The 6,000-nt window shown below is 39.9% G+C and overlaps 1 long non-coding RNA gene across 2 annotated transcripts in view; it reads right to left on the reverse strand.

The window, feature by feature from the left end:
• Positions 1-1,929, reverse strand: part of LOC136649728 (uncharacterized) — a 64,374-nt gene extending 62,445 nt beyond the window's left edge. For both annotated transcript variants that reach the window (XR_010794433.1, XR_010794434.1), the window contains exon 1: positions 1,855-1,929. This is a non-coding gene — a long non-coding RNA (uncharacterized lncRNA). The remainder of the gene's footprint in view (positions 1-1,854) is intronic.
• Between the last annotated feature and the right edge of the window lie 4,071 nt (positions 1,930-6,000).

Genomic DNA, 6,000 nt, shown 5'->3' on the forward strand with positions numbered 1-6,000 from the left:
CAGGTAAGACCTTATTGGCTCCTCAGGTCACCTGAACCTGAAAGCCATAGTACAGTATATTCTTTGGGCACCTGCAGCACTGGCACTTCAGGGCAAGAGAGGAGAGATCAGAATGGCAATTCCTGCTGCCTCTAAGCTCTCTTGGTGGCATGGGTTAGGTAGATCATTCTACCAGGTTTTCTGTTTCAAGAAGCATTACACAGACCTACACACATTTTGCTGCCTTAAAAGTTAGACCTCCAGACTGTGCCTCATTATCCATTGGGGTTCCATTCCAGAACCCTCAGTGGATTAAAAAAATGAGTAGATACCAAATCAGTGGAAAAATAGCTTTAAAGACCCACTTCCAGGTTTCTTGCTTCTCCACTGTCACCCCAGAATGCATTGGTATAGACACTATACCTCATTCATCCACTAGATGAGGTGAATAATCGAATCTAATAGAATGAAATTATGGCTGAATTCGGTATAGCATCTACAATTCATTTATAGCATCCCTATATTCTGGGATGACTGTGAAAGAGCAAGAAACTCAGAAGTGGGTCCTTAAAGCTAGCTTTAACCCCGAGAAGCTTGTAACCAGTGCTGTTTAACACCAAGAAGGCAGGAAATGGGATTTTGATGCCTTTTTTTCCTTGTTACAAGGCATTTAAAGGTGGACCCCAGTATCAGTGGTGAGTCAAATCAGTGGATAACGAGGCATGACCTGTATTCTTGGGTATATTTGGGGTGCTACTTCCAAAAAGGGCATCGGTTTTGCCTGGCTGGCTCTAGTTTTGGGTGTCTTCACAACACATATATGTTGATATGTTGATATAAGCACCTTATATGTTCAAGCCAACGACATGGCTTCTTCAAGAGGAAGCTGCTTGAATCAACATATAAGGTGGCTATGCCATACCTCCAAAACTAGAGCCGGTTGGGCAAAACCGATGCCATTTTTGGATTCAGCACCCAAAAAAATATCCAAATTCATTCAAACATGCTTGGCAACTATAAACAACATTTTTTGGTAGTCCTGTTATTTTTGAATATAAGAATTATTATCCTTAAATATTTCCTGAAAGTTTCAACTCCATCGATTTCACTGGGATGCCAGTGTGTGTAACTTATACTGAATTGTGCCTCTGTCAAATATTATCATATCTGCATATTGGGGAATCGTACTTATAAACATTATGTTAGAAACAAAGCAGGAAGGAACTCCCCATATGTTAAGAATTGTGAACAATCCATTCTGTATCTCCTTTTTCCCCCCTCCTCCTGCTCCTGTTATTGACCTGATGGACCTGAAGTTTAAGCTTAAAGCTTTCACCTGCAGAGGAGCTGAGCTCTTCTAACTGACTACTTAACAGCTCAGCAATTGCAAAACTTCCCTTGCTTATCACTTACTTACATTTTCTTATCACTTTGTTGCTGGCACTGAACACTGACCAGAAAAGATGCAGCCCACCAAGAGTTAGATCAAAGTGTCAGAGAGACAATGTTAGTAGCTCTGGGTTCTTTAATATCAGTATTTAGACATAAAGAGGAACATGTGTTCTTTAAATTGCTTTAATCAGTGAACTTGTTAAAGATATTCCTAAAATATGCCTGAAAACAGTTCAAAAAGAGAATTAGCCAGATGACCAGAACTGCCTAGATTATATATACCAAATACTAGCTATCTCTTTGCTTTCTCAAAGAACAGAGCAGCAACTCAGCACATATTTTAAAAATTGTGTATCGTTTTAAACCTTTCACGAGTGAGCCAAAGCAAATACCCTAGTTATCTTACGGACTCATTTTTCCTCACAAAGATTTAAAATAAGATACATATCCCACAGTATATGAGCTCCCAAAATCAATTTTTACCTTTCAGTCTGGAGAAGATAGTTCTTCTGTATCGCTGGAAGGGAGTTTGCTACACAAATTGTCCATCTGCAATTAATTTGCACTGTATAAATAGTTTTGAGGACTGAATAGTTTGCATTCCGAATAGAACAAGCTATTTTTAGCTTTTGGAGCTGGTGTTATTTGTGTTCTCGGTAGAGACAGGGACATTCTTTAGAAAGTGTGTGTGTGTGTGTGTGTGTATTTTTCTTTTCTTTATGATGCTTAACTAACTCAAGAAACAGTAATCAGAGAAGACAACAGAAAGAGAACTGTCTGAATAAACTCCTGTGTTTTACGTGAAAGCTGAAGAGTACATATCTGTAAGAAACAATCCTGGAAGAAGAGAACAAACAGCAAAGTTGTTTTTGTTTTGTTTTAAATATCATTTGAGACATTATATAAGCACATGTTTCTCCTGTACCTGTTGATTACAGGGAAGGCATGCTTGTAAGAGGTGTGGTAAAACACAGGATAACAGACGATTGAATGCCCTATGGGCTATTCAAGAGAACTATATCTGAAAAGCTTTCCGATAAGAATACAGGATTAGAAAAGAGGTAAGGCATATGCAAATATTTGACAGAATTACTTTTCCATCAAATTACTTTTGCAAGAATATAAGAGGCTGTTGCTTACATGCTGAGGCACAATTTTGGAAGGGCGGGGGGACACCATAGGCCCCTTCCTCCCCTTCATATTTCTGATTGCATGTGATTATTTCTCAGAGCACCGATAGCTCTATCAGGCTCACTGTTTACACCTTCAGTTACTAAGACAGTTACTATTAATATAATAAAGAATGAAATGAGCCTATTACCCTAGTTATGCACAAATCCTTTGCTTAAAAACAAAAAAGTTACTGTAGTTACTATAATGGATAGAAAGTAATCACAAAAGTGACTAAAATAGACTGTTCCTTCTTGCAGTTTTATTATGGATGTCTCAAAGAGCAGGTCTCTGAACCTTGCTGTGAATCTTGCTCTCTCATCCCCTACTGATATCCTTGCCCAGCATGCATCTGCTTATATATATATTTGGATATCTCCCTAAAAACAGCCAAGTGCTCCTGCTTTAAATTTTCAGGTAACTAGTAGTATAACTTAATTGCGCTAAAATGATTTCTGTTACAATTCTGCGTATGCAACAAACAAACCTATGCTTGTAATCTTTATAGGAAATTCAGTACTAATTAGTGGATGATAATTGCTTAATTTAGCATTGGCCAAGTCTCAGGATTTTATTGTGTATTTTGTGGTATTTGGGTATATCTGCTACTCTGTTTCTTAAAGCCACCAGCTCTTTTCTCTTTGGGGTTCTATCATCTCTGGAAAAATGTGGATAGCCAAAGTCCATGTAACCCTCACAAAATTACTGTACATTGTTCTCCCTTGTGCACTGTTGTTAGAGTTATAGGATGGAGTCTTTGGGGGGGGGGACACAAGATGCACAAAACAGATTGAAATTTAATCACATTCACAGATGTGTCTTTAAAAAAAAAAAGGCCTTAATGCACATATCTCATAACTGGATCAGAGTTATGAGATATCTGGTCCACTTATCTGTGGACTTATCTGGTCCACTTATCTGGACCACTGGATAGGCTTATCTGGTCCACTGCATCATGTGTCCCACATTGGCCAACAGCATCCTTCCAAGAAGCTCACAAGCCAAGCAGGAAGGCAATAGTCTCTTGTTCTTTTGGCCCCAGCAGCTTCCAAATGTTGCTTAAGGTTGGAGCTTTGCATGTTTGCAGTGGGAGGGGTTCCCATAACTGAGGGACTGCCACAGTGACTACTTACTTTGGAGGCGCCTGGAAGTCTTTGTTCTTCAGGCAGCTTCACTGCAGTTGTAAAAGGCAATCTCTGTGGTTGCCTCTCAACCAAGCTCAGCTCTAGTGGTTGTTATGTTTGGAGCACGGAGACCTGGGCTCAAATGGTAACTCAGTTGTAATGCTCACTGGGTAATCTTGAACTGAGTCAGTATCTCAGCCTAACCCAGGTGTGGCACAACACAGAAACTTGGGTGCCCTTCAGGGAGAAAGGTGGAATATAAATCTAATAAATAAATAAATAAATAAACTTGTGGCACAAAATCCAAAACAAACAACTGAAACCCTTAGTGTGCACCTCATGCACTGCCTTGAACCTTGGAAGTGTTGGATTTCATTTACAAGTTAGTGTGAATCCATGCTGTCCCTATAAATGAAACCAGAAGCCTCGCAATGCCAAATTTCAAGGCAGTCCATGAGGAGCGTGGTACGTAGGGGAATGATCTACTGGAGCTCAAGTGAGTGCAAAGCATATCATTCTTGGATTGGCAGGTTGCTGGAAGCTGCATTGGTAGAATCAGGGTGAAAGGCATCTACAGCACAACCCTGTGCATGTCTACTCAAATGTAATCCCCATTTAGTTCAATGGGACTTACTCCCAGGTAAGTGTGCATAGCATTGCAGCCCTTAAAGTAGCTCTTTGGATCATGGCTGACAGATAGAATTAATTTCTTCTCCTCCTTAATGCTTTTCAGTGGAAACGGTTCACACATTCACCAGCCAACAATAAAAAATACCATCATGAAGTGATGTATGTGCATGTATGAACCATGCGCACTTTGTGATTGGCAGGGGAAAGGCAGGGTATAAATAGTTTAATCCATTTCTGCCCAGCCCACAGGGGTACACATTTGATTTCAGTTGCGTATTTGCAACGTTGGGCAGAAATGGCTTAAATAAAATAAATTAACCACCTCTAGGAGAATATTTTTTTTATTGGAATACAGTTTCCTTCCATACAACATCCTGGTTTTAACTGTGGAAGCTGCCATCCTATGCACGCTTGCCTGGGAATAAGCCCCATTTAACTCAGTGGACTGTATTTATGAGTAAACAGAGGATCAGGCTGGTGGTCCAGATGAAAGGAAACCAATCAAAGGATAAGAGAAATTTAGCAGAGAAGATTATTGCTACTTCAAGGCAAGGTTTTTCAGATGCATTCCTGGGCCAGAGAAAACTACCAGACTACCAGCATTGGACTGATGCTATAACACTTGTTTGTATTTGTGAAACGTCAGTGTTGCATTTTGCTGGTTGCACAAAACGTCTCCTTGGGCTTGTGAATGTGTTCAGACATGCAGAGAGTTGAAGGGCAGAGTTTGGAGACCAGTTAATGTGGATTGAAGTAATGAAGACAGATGGTGCTCCGAAAGCACAAGGTGAGCATTGTCAAGAGCAGTAAGTTATGAAGGGATTAAAAAGTACAGACCTGTCCAGCCAGCTCAGCAGTATCCGAATGTGCTGTTATGTTAATGCACAAGGATTGGGTTGGTTGAAAGTTCATAATAAACTTTAGACTGGGATAGCCGACAAATTGAACAAAAATAATATTGATACTGAAAGGCACATTAAAATGGATTTTAATCTGTGTTTGTGTGTGTGTGCTGTTTGTCAAGTGAATAGAATACAACATGCTTTGTATTTCTTTTTCATAAAGTCTTTGAGGAATTTATATATTTTCACTGGCTATTTTCAGCCTGTTTTTTTAAAGTACTGTAAATAAATAAGAACCGTGGGATTTTCAAGTTGGTAGAAATCACAGCACCTCTGCCACACATTCTTAGTTCCTGGGTTGTTTTGGATGGTGGCAGTTTGGATTGGTGGTGGGTTTTTTTTTATCATTGGGAAAAGTGGATTTTTAATTCTCATTGTATAGTTAAATATAGGAACAGCCAGTATGGATCAAGAGTCCACCTTGCCCCCAGACTACACACAGGTCTGAAGAGAGACAATTGTATTTTCCAGAGAACTGAAGGCAGTTTGGAAGAAGGAATCCTTTCTTGAGGTATGTGTACATGTTTCTCCAACTTTTGCCTCTGGTAAATAGGGTTGGGCTAGTTCTTGAGTTGCTTCAAGAAACCTAGAAGTCCTATTAGGCCAGAGACAATAGTGGAATAAAATAAATGTGTGCACACACCATGGGCAGTGATGCTTCTCCTAAACTGTTTTAAACTTCAATTTATTGCCTTTCTCCAAGCTGAGGTAGCTTGTTTTGGACAGTAATCCTCAGGGGACAGTGCTTGCAGTCTGAGCCACACAAGGAACGAAGGACATTCCTTCAAATTAGCAGCCTGCTC

The sequence above is a fragment of the Tiliqua scincoides genome, chromosome 4, assembly GCF_035046505.1.
Source record: "Tiliqua scincoides isolate rTilSci1 chromosome 4, rTilSci1.hap2, whole genome shotgun sequence".
Lineage (NCBI taxonomy): Eukaryota > Metazoa > Chordata > Lepidosauria > Squamata > Scincidae > Tiliqua > Tiliqua scincoides.